Genomic DNA, 18,319 nt, shown 5'->3' with positions numbered 1-18,319 from the left:
TGATCTGGCCGTGGACTCAGCTCCACTTACCCGCCCGCTCCCCGTAACCCTTAATTCCCTTATTGGTTAAAAATCTATTTATCTGTGACTTGAGTACATTCAATGAGCTAACCTCAACTGCTTCCTTGGGCAGAGAATTCCACAGATTCACAACCCTCTGGGAGAAGAAATTCCTTCTCAACTCGGTTTTAAATTGGCTCCCCCGTATTTTGAGGCTGTGCCCCCTAGTTCTAGTCTCCCCGAACAGTGGAAACAACCTCTCCGCCTCTATCTTTTCTATCCCTTTCATTATTTTAAATGTTTCTATACGATCACCCCTCATCCTTCTGAACTCCAACGAGTAAAGACCCAGTCTACTCAATCTATCATCATAAGGTAACCCCCTCATCTCAGGAATCAACCTAGTGAATCATCTCTGTACCCACTCCAAAGCCAGTATATCCTTCCTTAAGTAAGGTGACCAAAACTGCACGCAGGAACTGGTCCGGCATTTCTTTGTTCCCCATTATAAATTCACCTGAATCTGACTGCAAGGAACCTACATTTGTTTTCACTAATCTTTTTCTCTTCGCATCTCTATAGAAGCTTTTGCAGTCAGTTTTTATGTTCCTAGCAAGCTTCCTCTCATACTCTATTTTCCCCCTCCTAATTAAACCCTTTGTCCTCCTCTGCTGTATTACAAAATTCTCCCAGTCCTCAGGTTTGCTGCTTTTTCTGGCCAATTTATATGCCTCTTCCTTGGATTTAACACTATCCTTAATTTCCCTTGTTAGCCACGGTTGAGTCACCTTCCCCATTTTGTTTTTTACTCCAGACAGGGATGTACAATTGTTGAAGTTCATCCATGTGATCTTTAAATGTTTGCCATTGCCTATCCACCGTCAACCCTTTAAGTATCACTCGCCAGTCTATTCCAGCCAATTCACGTCTCACACCATCAAAGTTACCTTTCCCCAAGTTTAGGACCCTAGTCTCTGAATTAACTGTGTCACTCTCCATCTTAATAAAGAATTCTACCATATTATGGTCACTCTTCCTCAAGAGGCCTCGCACAATAAGATTGTTAATTAGTCCTTTCTCATTACACATCACCCAGTCTAGGATGGCCAGCTCTCTAGTTGGCTCCTCGACATATTGGTCCAGAAAACCATCTCTAATACACTCCAGGAAATCCTCCTCCACCGCATTGCTCCCAGTTTGGTTAGCCCAGTCAATATGTAGATTAAAGTCGCACATGATAACTACTGTACTTTTATTGCACGTATCCCTAATTTCTTGTTTGATGCTGTCCCCAACCTCATTACTACTGTTTGGTGGTCTGCACACAACTCCCACTAGCGTTTTCTGCCCTTTGGTATTCCGTAGCTCCAGCCATACAGATTCCACATCATCCAAGCTAATGTCCTTCCTTACGATTGCATTAATTTCCTCTTTAACCAGCAACCCCACCTCCTTTTCCTTTCTGTCTATCCTTCCTGAATGTTGAGCACCCCTGGATGTTGAGTTCCAGCCTTTGTCACCCTGGAGCCATGCCTCCGTGATGCCAATTACATCATATCCGTTAACTGCTATCTGCGCAGTTAATTCATCCACCTTATTCCGAATATTCCTCGCATTGTGGCACAGAGCCTTCAGCTTTGTCTTTTTAACACCCTTTGCCCCTTTAGGATTTTGCTGTAATGTGGCCCTTTTTGCTTTTTGCCTTGAGTTTCTCTGCCCTCCACTTTTATGTTTCTTCTTTCTATTTTTTCTTCTGTCCCCATTCTACTTCCCTCTGTCTCCTTGCATAGGTTCCCTTCCCCCTGTCAGATTAGTTTAACTCCTCCCCAACAGCACTAGCAAACACTCCCCCAGGACATTGGTTCCAGTCCTGCCCAGATGCAGACCGTCCGGTTTGTACTGGTCCCACCTTCCCCAGAACCGGTTCCAATGTCCCAGGTATTTGAATCCCTCCCTTCTGCTCCACTCCTTAAGCCAAGTATTCATCTGAGCTATCCTGCGATTCCTACTCTGACTAGCACGTGGCACTGGTACAATCCTGAGATGACTATTTTTGAGGTCCTACTTTTTAAATTTAGCTCCTAGCTCCCTAAATTCATCTTGTGGGACCTCATCCTGTTTTTTACCTATATCGTTGGTACCTATATGCACCACGACAACTGGCTATTTACCCTCCCCCTTCAAAATTTCCTGCACCCGCTCCGAGACATCCTTGACCCTTGCACCAGGGAGGCAACATACCATGATGGAGTGTCGATTGCGGCCACAGAAATGTCTATCTATTCCCCTTATTGAATGGCAAGCCGGCTCTAGGGGCAGTATGGCCTAAACCTGCTGCTAGTTCTTACATTCCTATATCTTCCAATTTATGTTGTATCACCAATATATCTATTCCATTCTACAACAGGACCTGGATCTCGTTCCATCTCAAGATGGAGTGTCCTGGATGGAAAAGCAGATTACAGGTTGCATTTGTTCTTAGTATCATCATCACCCTGTCTTGTCCAATAACCCACGGGGCTAATATATTGGTTGTACCTGTCGATGGAAGTCACTGGGTCAATATGAGAATTATAATAGAAGAACTGAAACTTCATGGGCACAATATCGCTGTGCTTTATTCCTCAACATCTTGGTACATCAAAGAGAGGCCTGATCTATATCGATCCATTGTGATTCAACTGCAAGGATTCTTTGGGGAAACTGCAACTAAAGACTTTATGGAAATTTCTATACAAAAGGCACTGGAACCATTACAGAATGGTTGGACAGCATGGAACTTTGTTAAGTTTCAATATGAAATAATGTCTTTTGTTAGTGTGATTCATCGTTGGGCTCAAGAGCTTACAGTTACAATTTTTGAAAACAAAGGTTTGCTAAACCAGCTTGAAGATGCAAACTTTGACTTAGTACTGACAGATCCTGCTTTACCTTCAGGTCCAATGCTTGCTTATTATTTAAAACTCCCTTTGGTGTATAATGTTAGATGGGTCTTTGCTGGAGAAGCTCATTTGCTCTTTGCCCCATCACCACTTTCCTATATCCCAGTCACTGGCTCACAATTGACAGACAAAATGAATTTTCTCCAAAGAACAGGAAATGTCATCCAATATCTTTTCCAACTTTCTATTTCAAAATTTCTCAGTTACCCCACTCACAATGAACTCTGCCATCGATATCTGGGCCCAGACACAGACATTGAGACAGTTCTCCTCAGAGCAGATGTGTGGCTGATGAGAGTAGATTTTATCTTTGAATTCCCGAGACCCACCATGCCAAATATTGTGTACATTGGAGGGTTCCAGTGTAAACCACCCAAACCTCTAGCAGCAGAGTTTGAAGAGTTTGTCCAAAGCTCAGGGAAGCATGGGATTATTGTGATGTCATTGGGGACCTTGGTCAGCTCTTTGCCGATGCAGATTACAATGAAAATAGCAGAGGCCTTTGCTCAAGTACCCCAGAAAGTTATTTGGAGATATGTTGGAAAGATCCCTCCCAATATAGGAAATAATACACTACTGGCAAAATGGATCCCTCAGAATGATCTGCTAGGGCACCCCAAGACACGAGCCTTCATTGTCCATGGTGGCACCAATGGAGTTTATGAAGCCATCTATCATGGGGTGCCAGTAGTTGGCATACCTCTGCTTTTTGACCAGTTTGACAATTTACTCAAACTTGAAATCCGAGGTGCAGCAAAAATGATTGATGTCGCAACCATGCAGACAACAGATCTGTTGCAGGCACTAAACGAGGTCATAAACAACACATCTTATCGGGAAAACATGCAGAAACTCTCTGCTCTCCACAGGGACCAACCAGAGTCTCCAATGGAGAGAGCCATTTTCTGGATTGAGTATGTTGCACGACACAAAGGTGCAGCACATTTGCGCTCAGAATCTTACCTACTCCCCTGGTACACTTACTATTGTGTAGATGTGATGATCTTCCTGTTGTCTGTGTTACTAATGGTCACAGTGCTGACGGTTCTAATACTGAAGAAACTTTGCAACATCACTCGGAAGAAAAAGGAAAAAACTCAGTAAGATTTATCCTTTCGAATTGGGAGCGGGGCTTTGAGTTCTTTCAATTTAACAATAGTATGTTTTAATCCAGTACCTAATGCATGCAGCTGCCTTTCTAGATATCATGAATGTTAACAAAGGCTGTTTGGAAAGTACCACAGGAGTGGCCTGTCAATCAATAGTAGTCCTTGTGTACAGATACGGAGAGGGAAATGCTGTACCTAAATCAAATTTTATAAGAACGAACAACATTTTAGTTCATGTGTGGTCGAGAACATGAAATAAAAACGTGAAACTTCTTGGGAATTAAAGGACTTGCACAATCATTTTCTTCATTTGGTGTGCCTGAATGTATGGCAGACACAAAAAAGCAGGCCTCACTTACATTAGTATGAACTCCATGTACTGCCAAACAATTATGTACTCAAAGCACCATAACAAAGTACAATGGTGTCTGTTAAAACAGAATTATCAGCAATTCTGCTGAGGTCTGGGAAAGCAGAAAGTGTTAATTATAAGATCCATGGGTCCTTGCAAGACAGTGCTGTCAGGATAAAGGACCTGCTACAGTTGGCATCTGTTTCCCATCAGTGGTCAAATCTATATACACTCAGGATTGTCAAGGTTAAATGCAGAATCATGTTAAGAACATAAGAACACAAGAAATAGGAACAGGAGTAAGCCATATAGCCCCTCGAGCCTGCTCCGCCATTCAATAAGATCATGGCTGATTTGATCATGGACTCAGCTCCACTTCCCTGCCCGCACCCCATAACCCCTTTTCGTTTAAGAAACTGTCTATTTCTGTCTTAAATTTATTCAATGCCCCAGTTTCCACAGCTCTCTGAGGCAGCGAATTCCACCCAGATTTACAACCCTCAGAGAAGAAATTTCTCCTCATCTCTGTTTTAAATGGACGGCCCCTTATTCCAAGATCATGCCCTCTAGTTCTAGTCTCCTCCATCAGTGGAAACATCCTCTCTGCATCCACCTTGTCAAGCCCCCTCATAATCTTATATGTATCGATAAGATCACCTCTCATTCTTCTGAATTCCAATGAGTAGAGGCCCAACCTATTCAATCTTTCCTCATAAGTCAACCCCCTCATCTCTGGAATCAACCTAGTGAACACTTCTCTGAACTGCCTCCAAAGCAAGTATACCCTTTCATAAATATGGAAACCAAAACTGCACGCAGTATTCCAGGTGTGGCCTCACCAATATCCTGTATAGCTGCAGCAAGACTTCCCTGCTTTTATATTCCATCCCCTTTGCAATAAAGGCCAAGATTGCATTGGCCTTCCTGATCACTTGCTGTACCTGCATACTACCCTTTTGTGTTTCATGAACAAGTACCCCCAGGTCCCATTGTACTGCAGCACGTTGCAATCTTTCTCCATTTAAATAATAACTTGCTCTTTGATTTTTTTTCTGCCAAAGTGCATGACCTCACATTTATCCACATTATACTTCATCTGCCATGCATTTGCCCACTCACCTAACCTATCCAAGTCGCTCTGCAGCCTCATAGCATCCTCCTCGCAGCTCACACTGCCACCTAACTTAGTGTCATCCGCAAATTTGGAGATACTACATTTAATCCCCTCGTCTAAATCATTAATGTACAGGGTAAACAGCTGGGGCCCCAGCACAGAACCTTGCGGTACCCCACTAGTCACCGCCTGCCATTCTGAAAAGTACCCATTTACTCCTACTCTTTGCTTCCTGTCTGACAATCAGTTCTCAATCCATGTCAGCACACTACCCCCAATCCCATGTGCTTTAACTTTACACATTAATCTTTTGTGTGGGACCTTGTTGAAAGCCTTCTGAAAGTCCAAATATACCATATCAACTGGTTCTCCCTTGTCCACTCTACTGGAAACATCCTCAAAAAATTCTAGAAGATTTGTCAAGCATGATTTCCCTTTCACAAATCCATGCTGACTTGGACCTATCATGTCACCTCTTTCCAAATGCGCAGCTATGACATCCTTAATAATTGATTCCATCATCTTACCCACTACCGATGTCAGGCTTACCAGTCTATAATTCCCTGTTTTCTCTCTCCCTCCTTTTTTAAAAAGTGGGGTTACATTGGCTACCCTCCACTCCATAGGAACTGATCCAGAGTCAATGGAATGTTGGAAAATGACTGTCAATGCATCCGCTATTTCCAAGGCCACCTCCTTAAGTACTCTGGGATGCAGTCCATCAGGCCCTGGGGATTTATAGGCCTTCAATCCCATTAATTTCCCCAACACAATTTCCCGACTAATAAGGATTTCCCTCAGTTCCTCCTCCTTACTAGACCCTCTGACCCCTCTTATATCCGCAAGGATGTTAGTGTCCTCCTTAGTGAATACCGAACCAAAGTACTTGTTCAATTGGTCCGCCATTTCTTTGTTCCCCGTTATGACTTCCCCTGATTCTGACTGCAGAGGACCTACGTTTGTCTTTACTAACCTTTTTCTCTTTACATATCTACAGAAACTTTTGCAATCCGTCTTAATGTTCCCTGCAAGCTTCTTCTCGTACTCCATTTTCCCGGCCCTAATCAAACCCTTTGTCCTCCTCTGCTGAGTTCTAAATTTCTCCTAGTCTCCGGGTTCACTGCTATTTCTGGCCAATTTGTTTGCCACTTCCTTGGCTTTAATACTATCCCTGATTTCCCTTGATAGCCACGGTTGATCCACCTTCCCTTTTTTATTTTTACGACAGACAGGAATGTACAATTGTTGTAGTTCATCCATGCAGTCTCTAAATGTCTACCATTGCCCATCCACAGTCATCCCCTTAAGTATCATTCGCCAATCAATCCTAGCTAATTCACACCACATACCTTCAAAGTTACCCTTCTTTAAGTTCTGGACCATGGTCTCTGAATTAACTGTTTCATTCTCCATCCTAATGCAGAATTCCACCATATTATGGTCACTCTTCCCCAAGGGGCCTCGCACAACGGTATTGCTAATTAATCCTCTCTCATTACACAACACCCAGTCTAAGATGGCCTCCCCTCTAGTTGGTTCCTCGACATATTGGTCCAGAAAACCATCCCTTATGCACTCCAGGAAATCCTCCTCCACCGTATTGCTTCCAGTTTGGTTAGCCCAATCTATGTGCATATTAAAGTCACCCACTATAACTGCTGCACCCTTATTGCATGCACACCTAATTTCCTGTTTGATGCCCTCCCCAACATTACTACTACTGTTTGGAGGTCTGTACACAACTCTCACTAACGTTTTTTGCTCTTTGGTGTTCTGCAATTCTACCCATATAGATTCCACATCATCCAAGCTAATGTCCATTCTAACTATTGCATTAATCTCTTCTTTTACCAGCAATGCTACCCCACCTCCTTTTGCTTTTATTCTATCCTTCCTGAATGTTGAATACCCCTGGATGTTGAGTTCCCAGCCCTGATCATCCTGGAGCCACGTCTCCGTAATCCCAATCACATCATATTTGTTAACATCTATTTGCACAGTTAATTCATTCACCTTATTACGGATACTCCTTGCATTAAGACACAAAGCCTTCAGGCTTGTTTTTTTAACACCCTTTTTCCTTTTAGAATTTTGCTGTACAGTGGCCCTTTTTGTTTTTTGTCTTGGGTTTCTCTGCCCTCCACTTTTCCTCATCTCCTTTCTGTCTTTTGCTTTTGTCTCCTTTTTGTTTAACTCTGTCTCCCTGCATTGATTCCCATCCCCCTGCCATATTAGTTTAACTCCTCCCCAACAGCACTAGCAAACACTCCCCCTAGGACATTGGTTCCGGTCCTGCCCAGGTGCAGACCGTCCGCTTTGTATTGGTCCCACCTCCCCCAGAACCGGTTCCAATGCCCCAGGAATTTGAATCCCTCCCTGCTGCACCACTGCTTAAGCCATGTATTCACCTGCGCTATCCTGCGATTCCTACTCTGACTAGCATGTGGCACTGGTAGCAATCCCGAGATTACTACTTTTGAGGTCCTACTTTTTAATTTAGATCCTAGCTCCTTAAATTCGTTTCGTAGGACCTCATCCCTTTTTTTACCTATGTCGTTGGTACCAATGTGCACCACGACAACTGGCTGTTCTACCTCCTTTTTTAGAATGTCCTGCACACGCTCAGAGACATCCTTGACCCTTGTACCAGGGAGGCAACATACCATCCTGGAGTCTCGGTTGCGGCCGCAGAAACGCCTATCTATTCCCCTTACAATTGCATGGGTGAGTTGGTCAGATCATTGCTGCACTACAGTGCACGCAGCTGGTCTGATTGGACTGTCGGGCATGGTGGGTTCATCCTTGTTGACAGCGAGGTCGATTGCTGGTTGGGTGTGTGTTGGTGGATCAATTATGGTAATGTCCTCTTCAAATTGTTCTTGGTTGTCAGTGAATCGCAATTTGGTCTGATCCAAATGCTTTCTGCATGTTTTTCCATTCAAAAGTTTTACAACAAACACTCTTTTCCCCTCCTTGGCTAACACAGTGCCAGCAACCCATTTGGGACCATGACCGTAATTGAGATGAAACACAGGGTCATTAACCTCAATGTCACGCGATACAGCCGCGCAATCGTGGTACACGTTATGCCGGTGACGCCGGGTTTCTACATGATCGTTGAGATCCGGGTGACTAAGGAGAGCCTGTTATTGAGTGCTCTCTTCATTAACAATTTTGCAGGGGGAACACCAGTAAGCGAGTGGGGTCGCGTCCAGTAGCTGAGCAGAACCCGAGATAACCGGGTCTGCAGAGAACCATCCATCACGCGTTTCAAGCTCTGGTTGATAGTTTGGAATGCCCGTTCCGCTTGACCATTAGATGCGGGCTTAAATGGGGCAGACCTGACATGTTTGATGCCATTGCGGGTCATGAACTCGTTGAATTCTGAACTAGTGAAACATGGTCCATTGTCACTAACAAGGACGTTGGGCAAACCATGGGTGGCGAACATGGCCCGGAAGCTTTCAATGGTGGCAGTGGACGTACATAATGAAATTATTATACATTCAATCCATTTAGAGTAAGCGTTCACTGCTACTAGGAACAGCTTTCCTAGAAAGGGGCCAGCGAAGTCGATGTGGACCCTGGATCACGGATCACTGACCACAGACTCAGTGGGGCCTCCCTTGGTGCATTGTTCAACTGTGAGCAAGTGTTACATTGGTGTATGTATGAGTCCGAGTCAATGCTGGGCCATCAAACGTGCGACCTGGTGATAGCCTTCATCATGACTATGCCTGGGTGGGTAGTGTGTAGGTCACATATAAACGTTTCCCTGTCTGTTTTTGTCAAAATCACGCGATTCCCCCATAGGAGACAATCCGAATGGATGGACATTTCATCCTTGCGTCGGTAAAACGGCTTAATTTCATCTTGCATTTCCCTGGGAACAGCCGACCAGCTCCCATTAAGGACACAGTTTTTTTACTAGTGATAGCATAGGGTCCTGGCTAGTTCAGGTCTTCATCTGGCGAGCTGTGACGGGTGACCCCTTGCTCTCAAAAACATCCATTACAAGAAGCAAGTCTGCGGGTTGCACCATTTCCACCCCGGTGGTGGGCAATGGTAGCCGACTGAGGGCATCAGCACAGTTCTCAGTGCCAGGTCTGTGGCGGATTACATAGTCATATGCAGATAATGTTATTGGCCATCTTTGGATGCGGGACGAAGCATTGGTGTTAATACCTTTGCTTTCTGAGAACAGCGAAATGAGCGGTTTGTGGTCGGTTTTGAGCTCGAACCGGAGTCCAATAGGTATTGGTGCATTTTCTTAATCCCGTATACGCATGCTAATGCATCTTTCTCAACCATACTGTAGGCTCTTTCAGCCTCAGATAAGCTTCTGGACGCATAGGCAACCGTTTGCTGTTTGCCTGACACATTGTATGTTACAGCAAGCCAACCGACCCCGTACGAAGATGCATCACAAACTAGTCCTAAACGTTTACATGGGTCATACGATACAAGTAACTTAGAACATAACAGGTTTCTGGCCTTATTAAAGGCTGTCTCTTGAGATTTACCTCAAACCCAGTCATCACTCTTGCGTAACAATAAATGCAAAGGTTCCAGCAAAGTGCTCAACCCCGGTAGAAAGTTACCAAAATAGTTGAGGAGTCCCAGGAACAAATGCAGCTCCGTCACATTCTGTGGTTTGGGTGCATTCTTGATGGCCTCCGTCTTGGAGTCTGTGGGTCTGATGCCATCCGCCGCAATCTTTCTCCCCAAAAATTCGACCTCTGGCCAGGAAAACACAGTTGGAGCATTTCAGCCTGAGTCCCACTCTGTCCAGTCGCTTTAGAACCTCTTCCAGGTTGTGCAAGTGTTCAGTGGTGTTGCGACCAGTGATCAGATGTCATCTTGAAACACCCCTGTAGTGTATCTGCACCTTGTTACAAACTCACACGAGGCATGTATATATCAGACACGGTCACTCTGTGACCTTCACTTTATTCCCAGGACCAAGGAGTGCTGACCCTGGGTGGGACCTCCCCTTTAATACCTGGACACCCAGGTGAGGAGTGTCTCCTGCAAGCTCACCCCCTGTGGTCAGGGTGTGCACTTCAAGGGTACAGGTACAGTGTGCATGAGTTACAGTTACATAACTATTGTCATTGCAAGATGGTGAAATACATGACATCACCTCCCCCCTGAAATCTTTTAGTTTCAGAGGTTAAGTCTATCGGGTGGTCGACGCTCTCTCGTGGAGCGCCGCGGTTGTGGCTCTGGTGGCTGAGCCTCATCACGTGTCTCTGTCACTTGAGGTGACTCCGGCCTGTCCGGGCTGGCCACCGGGACTGTGCATGCTGAGGGCTGTCTTTGTTGCTCATGCCTGGCAGTGATGTGGGAGCATCTCATCATGCTCTTCTTCCGGTTCCTCCTGAACCTTGTCTTTACTTGGTCCAAGTGTTTGCGGCATATCTGCCCATTGTTTAGTCTGACCACCATGACCCTGTTTCCTTCTTTGCTGATTACAGTGCCCTCAAGCCATTTGGATCCCAAAGCACAGTTAAGAACAAATACCAGGTCATCTATTTCTATACACCTCCCCCTTGAGCCTCGATCATGGAGCTCGGTTTGGGACTGGCGCTTGGCCTCAAGAATGTCTGCCAGGTCTGGGGCGTGCATTTCATGAGGAGTTCTGCTGGCAGGACTCCCGTGAGCGAGTGCGGCCGGGACCTGTAGGCCAGCAGGAGGCGCGATAGGCGGTACTGAAGGGAGGGTCCTTGGATGCGTAGCATGCCCTGCTTTATGACTTGGACCACCCGTTCCGCCTGGCCATTGGAAGCCGGCTTGAACGGCGCTGTACGGACGTGATTGATCCCATTGCCCGACATAAACTCCTGGAATTCATGGCTGGTAAAACACGGGCCATTGTCGTTGACCAGGATGTCCAGCAAGCCGTGGGTCGCAAAAACCGTACGTAGACTCTCCACAGTGATAGATGTCGTGCACAAGTTCAATATGATGCACTCGATCCACTTCAAGTATGCATCGACAACGATCAGGAACATTTTCCCCATGAACGGGCCCGCATAGTCTACGTGAATGCGTGACCATGGCCTGGTGGGCCAGCGCCACGGGCTGAGTGGAGCCTCCCTGGGGGCATTGCCCAGCTGGACACACTTCGTGCACCTGCGAACCCAGTGTTCCAGGTCTGAGTCAATCCCCGGCCACCATACATGTGACCGGGCAATGGCCTTCATTAACACGATGCCAGGGTGCTCGCTGTGGAGTTCCCTGATGAACGCTTCCCTTCCTTTCTGGGGCATGACTACACAGCTGCCCCATAGCAGGCAGTCGGCTTGGATGGAGAGCTCATCCATCTGTCTCTGAAATGGTCTGACTTCCTCGGGGCACGCCCTGTGTGCGGGCGCCCAATTCCCAGTCAGGACACATTTTTTTATCATGGATAGGAGGGGGGTCCCTGTTGGTCCAGAGTTTAATCTGTCGGGCTGTGATGGGGGAGCCCGCAATATCAAAAGTCTCAACGGACATGACTATCTCGGTGCTCTGCTCCGACGCTCCCTTGGTGGTGGCCAGTGGGAGCCTGCTGAGTGCGTCAGCGCAATTTTCGGTGCCTGGCCAGTGCCGTATGGTGTAGTCATGCGCAGCCAGCGTGAGAGCCCATCGCTGTATGCGAGCGGACGCATTAGCGTTGACAGCCTTGCTGTCGGACAACAGGGATGTTAATGGATTGTGGTCCGTCTCTAGCTCGAACTGTCTACTGAAAAGGTACTGGTGCATCTTTTTCACACCGTACACACACGCGAGTGCCTCCTTCTCGACCATTCCGTATCCATGCTCTGCCTGGGAGAGTGACCTGGAGGTGTAAGCCACTGGTTGGAGTCGGCTGTCATCGTTACCCTGCTGCAACACACACCCAACCCCGTAGGATGACGCATCGTATGTTAAAACCAGTTTTTTACAGGGGTCATACAAAGTCAACAGTTTGTTGGAACACAGCAGGTTTCTCGCCTTATTGAAAGCCCGTTCTTGACAATCCCCCCAAAACCATTCACACCCTTTACAGAGGAGCACATGTAACGGCTTCAACAATGTGCTTAAGTTCGGCAGAACGTTCCCAAAATAGTTCAAAAGTCTCAGGAATGATCGCAACTCCAACATGTTGCCAGGCCTGGGCGCCCGGCGAATCGCCTCAGTTTTCCATTCAGTGGGCCGGATCCCGCCTGTGGCAACCCTCCTGCCCAGGAACTCGACTTCTGGGGCCAAAAACACGCACTTGGCCTTTTTCAGCCGCAAGCCTACCCGATCCAATCGGCGTAGCACCTCCTCCAGGTTGCGGAGGTGTTCCTCGGTGTCTCGACCCGTTATAAGGATGTTGTCTTGGAATACGACCGTTCCAGGGATGGAATTGAGCAAGCTTTCCATGTTTCACTGAAAGATAGCCGCTGCCGAAGGAATGCCAAACGGGCACCTGTTGTAGACAAATAATCCTTTGTGAGTCGTGATGGTGGTCAGAAGCCTGGAATCTTCCGCCAGTTCCTGAGTCATGTAGGCCGAAGTGAGGTCCAGCTTCGTGAACAGCTTTCCACCTGTCAGCGTGGCAAAGAGGTCGTCCGCTCTCAGAAGTGGGTATTGGTCTTGCAGCGACACTCGGTTGACGGTGGCTTTGTAGTCGCCACAAATCCTAACCGAGCCATCTGCTTTGAGGATGGGAACGATGGGAATTGCCCAGTCGCTGAATTCAATGGCCGAAATTATTCCCTTTCTGAGCAGCCTGTCCAGTTCACTTTCAATTTTCTCACGCATCACGTACGGCACCGCTCTGGCTTTGTGGTGCACTGTCTGGCATTCGGAGTGATCTGTATCACTACTTTAGTGCCCTTGAACATTCCGACACCGGGTTGAAAGAGTAACTCGAATTTTTGCAATACCTGCGAGCATGAACTTCGCTCCACGGATGAAATGGCGTGCACATCCCCCCATTTCCAATTCATCTCAGCGAGCCAACTTCTCCCCAAAAACGCGGAGCCATTTCCCGGAACAATCCAGAGTGGCAGCCGGTTCTGTAATCCATTGTGCATTACCACCAAGTTTGCACTGCCCAGCACTGGGATTATCTCTTTGGTGTACGTACGTAGCTGCGTGTCAATGCGTTCCAGTTTGGGCCTGCTAGCTCTGTGTGGCCATAGTCTCTCAAATTGTTGGGTGCTCATGAGTGACTGGCTAGCTCCCGTATCCAGCTCCATGTGCACCGGGATGCCATTCAGTAAGACTTTCATCATCATGGGTGGCGTTTTAGTGTATGAGCTGTGGACGTCAGCCACATGAACTCTCTGAACTTCAGCATCCATGGTTGTTCCCCAGGCCTCATCCTGTATTGCAGACCCCTCGTCTGGTTCCTCTGTCTCGCAGACTAGCCTCGCTACTGCCTTTTTGCATATCCTGGCCAAGTGTCCACTGACATTACAAATCCTACAGGTATAAAGCTGGAACCTGCAGCTTTTGGCAGTGTGTCTAACCCCCACACCTCCAGCATGAGCTGAGATTGTTGTTAACAAAGCGACTATTCCCAGGCATTCCTCTCTGATGGCCCGTTTGGCTGTTTCTAAGCACCCTGATGGGGGATGTTAATGGTCGCATCACGTGATGCATTGTTCCTCATGATGGCGGGAATTGCTGATCCCCTTTCTATTGTCTCTGTTGCGGGCCCACCCTGGAGCTTGTTGCTGCCTGGGCGGTGTCGAATTGCCCTTGCCTGCCTGCCTGGGCGGTGTTGAATTGCCCTTGCCTGCCTGCGGGGTTCTGTATCACTTTTACAACAATCTCTCCCTGGTTCATCACAATGTTAAAACCAGGGCCGCGTGTGTAAATTAGCTTGGTCACCTCTTCCCCTGCCATAAAGGTCTAAGCTATCAACGCTGCCCCTTCTAAAGTCAAGTCCTTAGTCTTTATGAGCTTCCTGAAAATGCAGGCATGATTAATGCCCTCGATGAAAAAGTCCCTTAACATCTCCCCCCTGCAGGCATCGGAGAACTTACAGAGACTGGCCAAACGCCACAGTTCCGCCACGAAGTCTGAGACGTTTTGACCCTCCCGACGCCGGTGAGAGTAGAACCGGTGCCGGGCCATGTGTACGCTACTTGCCGGCTTGAGATGCTCACTGATCAGCTGGCTGAGCTCTTCGAAGGACTTGTCCGCTGGCTTTTGGGGTGCGAGCAGGTCTTTCATCAGCGCATATGTCTGAGGACCACAGCTGGTCAGTAGTTGCGCCCTCTGCTTATCAGCCACTGTCTCTTCTAGCCAGTCCTTTGTGACAAAGCTCTGACAAAGTCTTTCCACAAAGTCATCCCAGTCCTCACCACACAGTAGCGTTCCTCTGTGCCACCGGTGGCCATCCTCGTGGTTCGGTGATTCCCGTTTCTCGTCGCCAAATGTAGTGTCTCTGCACCTTGTTACAAACTCACACGAGGCATGTATATATCAGACACGGTCACTCTGTGACCTTCACTTTATTCCCAGGACCAAGGAGTGCTGACCCTGGGTGGGACCTCCTCTTTTATACCTGGAAACCCATGTGAGGAGTGTCTCCCGCAAGCTCACCCCCTGTGGTCAGGGTGTGCATTTCAAGGGTACAAGTACAGTGTGCATGAGTTACAGTTACATAACTATTGTCATTGCAAGATGGTGAAATACATGACAACCACGGTGCGCGGAACCGATTTCAGCAGACTCTCCATGTTCCTCTGGAAGATAGCAGCAGCCGAGCGAATCCCAAAAGGGCATCTGTGGTATATGTACAGTCCTTTATGCGTGTTGGTGCATGTCAATTTTTTCGACGGTTCAGCCAGCTCTTGTGGCATGTAAGCAGAGGTTAAATCCGGCTTGGTGAATGACTTCCCGCCTGTTAGCATTGCGAACAGGTCATCCGCTTTGGGTAGTGGGTACTAGTCCTATAACGAGACTCGGTTGATCGTTACCTTATAGTTCCCGCAGATTCTGACCATCCCATCGCTTTTCAACACCGGTACAATTGGACTGGCCCACTCGTTTAACTCAACAAGCAATATGGTTTCTGCTCGTTGAAGTCTGTCCAGCTCGATTTTGACTTTCTCTCGTATCATATATGGAACCACCCGGGCTTTGTGATGAACCTTGCATCAGGGATTAGATGGATCTGCACTTTGGTGCCTGTGAAGTTGCCGATGCCTGGCTCAAATGACGGGAATTTGTTTAACACTTGGGCGCACGAGGCATCATCCTCCGAAGACAGTGCTTTGATGTCGTCCCAGTTCCATCGGATCTTTCCTAGCCAGCTTCTGCCGAACAGCGTTGGGCCATTGCCTGGTACAATCCATAGTGATAAATCATGCACAGTTCCATCATACGATACCTTCACTGTCGCACTGCCAATGACTGGTATGAGCTCTTTGGTGTAAGTACGCAGCTTTGTGTGAATCGGGCCTAGTTTTGGCCTTTGTGCCTTGTTGCCCCACAGTTTCTCAAAAGCCTCTGGTTCATAATTGACTGACTCGCCCCCGTGTCCAATTCCATGGAAACTGGAATGCCGCTTAATTTGACTTTCAACATTATCGGAGGGCTTTTGGTGGTGAAGGTATGTACCCCATATACTTCCTCCAGCCTCGGGTTGAGTCGCCTCTCTTACTCGTTCAGCGTGATCCGCGCCGGATCGGTCATCTTCTGTCGACTCTGCCACGTGGTGAGTCGCAGTATGTTTGCACATTCGTTGGAGGTGCCCCATTGTTCCACAGCCCTTGCACACGTAGTGCTTGAATCGACATTGATGGGCCCAATGATTACCCCCACAGCGCCAACATGGTGTTAATGGATTCGCATTCATGCCCCACAGCGGACTCTGAGTCATCCTAGGTCTGGCCTCTGCAGGCATGTAGGCCCTGCCATGTACAATTCTGCCTGCTGAAGACGTTATTTTATGCACAGTACTTGCCGGTGAACTTCGATGCTGCAAAGATATCTGTTTAGTGTTATCGTTCATGGACATGAAAGCCTGGGCTATCGTGATGGCCTTGCTCAGATCTAGGGATTCGGCAGACAGCAGTTTGCGAAGAATGACCTTGTGACCGATTCCAAGCATAACAAGTCCCGCAACATTTCCCCCAAAAATCCAGCAAACTTGCACGGTCCTGCAAGGCGTCTTAGGTCAGCGACATAGCTCGCCACGTTCTGGCCCTCGGAGAGATGTTGTGTGTAAAAGTGACACCTGGCCATTAAGATGCTCTCTTTGGCTTGGGGTGTTCCTGAACCAGCATGCACAACTCTGCATATGTCTTGTCCATTGGTTTCATCGGTGCAAGCAGATTTTTGACGAGGCCATATATCGTGGACCCACAAATGGTGAGGAGAATCGCCCTGCGCTTGACTGCGGTATCCTCCGTATCCAGCTCGTTGGCCACGAAGTACTGGTCAAGACACTCAACGAAGGCTTCCCAATCATCACCCTCAACAAATCTCAAGGATATCAATGGCAGCTATAATCGCATGAAAGTTCGTGATCTGTCCCTCGTCACCAATTGTTATGTTCCGAATAACGCCACAAGACTGTATACTGTAGGCTCAAACTGTTGTGACCTTGGTCTCTTTATTGAAACTCCAGAGTGAGGAAGCAGCATGGTAGACTGCCTTTTATACCTGCTTGCCTGGGGTGTGCAGGTGACCCTTGGGTCACTACCAGGTGCACCCCCTGGTAAAGTTTACAGACAGTCGCCACCTATCTTGTGTTTGGAGTAAACATTGACAGGGGGAGCTGGCGTGAAGCATCAGGAAGCCAGCTCCATGGACGTTATTTCAAGGGATCATCAGTAATGATTTGCAGCTGTCAAATTAGTATTGTTTCGCTGGTTTTGTGTCAGTTTAATTCAGTAATTTCAAGGTTCGTTTGTATCAGAGGTGTTGTGGCACCTAAAAAGTAGCTACATTTATTCTTCAAAGATGCAAACTGCTACACTTGGTAACATTAATAGGGGTTCTACTGGCAGTCGACCTCGCCTTCCAGGCACTACGAGGGAGGGTGCGTAGGCAGCGAGAAAGATGGGAACATGTGCACAGAGGGATGAGAACGGCCAGCAGAGCTCTCAACAGCAGGCCTTAATCTCTGAGGGTATTCCGAGAGCACTTCTCCTTCTTTAAATTAAGCGAAAGAGCGGTGTATTAGAAGGCTTCGTTTCACCAAGGAGATGGTCACCGATCTCTGCCACCTCATACAACGAAACCTCCAGACTCAGACCAGGGCTACCACGGCAGTTAAGGTCACTGTGGCCCTCAATTTCTGCACAAGCGGATCCTTCCAGTCTGTAACAGGAGACACAGCTATCTTCTCACAGTTCGTCGACCATCGCCGCATTCGTGAGCAGAGATTCACTCTACAGTAGAAAGGACTACATCTTGATCACCAGAGAGAAGCAGGACGAGCGTGCATGTGACAATGCCCGGATAGCGTGATTCCCCATGAAGCAGGGCGCCATTGACTGCACCTAAAAGGCATTGCGGGCACTGCATCACAATCCTGAGATCTTCTGTAACCACAGAGGCTACCACTGACTTAATGTGCAGTTGGAGTGTGACCACGCTCAGCGAATCCTCCCGATCAATGCTTGCCACCCTGGCAGCAGCCACGATGCCTTCATCCTGCACCAGACCAGTGTGCCAGCACTCTTCCAGCCACCACGTCAAGCTCGCGGCTGGTTGGTCAGAGACAAGGGCTATTTGCTCTTCACCTGGCTCATGGCAACCCTCCGCAAGCCCAACATTCCTGTCCAGCACTCATATAATGAGAGCCATGCTGCCACCAGGAACATCA

At 47.6% G+C, this 18,319-nt stretch overlaps 1 pseudogene; it reads left to right on the top strand.

The window, feature by feature from the left end:
• The first annotated feature begins 2,420 nt into the window (after positions 1-2,420).
• LOC139227593 (UDP-glucuronosyltransferase 2C1 pseudogene) lies at positions 2,421-4,046 on the top strand (annotated as a pseudogene).
• Positions 4,047-18,319: the final 14,273 nt, after the last annotated feature.

Source organism: Pristiophorus japonicus, chromosome 17 (assembly GCF_044704955.1).
Source record: "Pristiophorus japonicus isolate sPriJap1 chromosome 17, sPriJap1.hap1, whole genome shotgun sequence".
In the NCBI taxonomy this organism is placed as follows: domain Eukaryota; kingdom Metazoa; phylum Chordata; class Chondrichthyes; family Pristiophoridae; genus Pristiophorus; species Pristiophorus japonicus.
The sequence above is the reverse complement of the archived record's forward strand: the minus strand, read 5'-3'. Positions and strand labels throughout refer to the sequence as shown.